Below are 706 nucleotides of genomic sequence, written 5' to 3' on the forward strand. Positions count from 1 at the left end.
CTAATCAGTAATCAACACCTTTCTAAAGTCCCAATAGTAAAAAGATAGCCCACTCAAATTAAGATAATTCAAGCAGGGTTTAATAAGCATATGGTTTACAAAGGTGTAGATAGGGTGTCAAGAAATCTCAAAGGATAGTACAGTACTTAGGAGCTAGTAACAGTGAGGCTATTACCACCCTAGGCCCAAAGAGATGAAAGGAAGGAGCAGTTTTGAGAACCTAAAGGAGACAGTCATGTAGAGGTTGCCCCACTGAAGGAATTGTGGCCTTCAAGATGCATCACAGACAACTTAAGGAGACCCTGCGGAGATAGAGTTGGGGGAATTAATACAGTAACCACTCTCTTCCCTCTCGCCAATCACCTGCTGGCCTCACCTTTGGCCAAACTCAGTTGGAAGCCAGAAAGTATGTATGGGAGCCCATTGATACAGTTCATGTAGGCCAGACAGCAGAGAGAGGAAGAGTGGAGAGTACGATCTGGACAGGCCAATAGAAAATATTCAGCAAAAGATGTGATGATACAGCACTCAAAACCTAAACATGGGATGTTTCCTAATGAGCAGAAAGAATGTTAGAGAAATGTTATTGATGAGATGTATAATAATCAAAGTAGCATATGGTTTGAAAAGCTATAGCGGTTGCACCGCTATTGTGTGAGAATCTGGTAGGACCGGCAGCCTAATGCCATAGGCGACCCTTGGGTGT

The sequence above is a fragment of the Bison bison genome, unplaced genomic scaffold, assembly GCF_000754665.1.
Source record: "Bison bison bison isolate TAMUID 2011002044 unplaced genomic scaffold, Bison_UMD1.0 scf7180017858189, whole genome shotgun sequence".
In the NCBI taxonomy this organism is placed as follows: domain Eukaryota; kingdom Metazoa; phylum Chordata; class Mammalia; order Artiodactyla; family Bovidae; genus Bison; species Bison bison.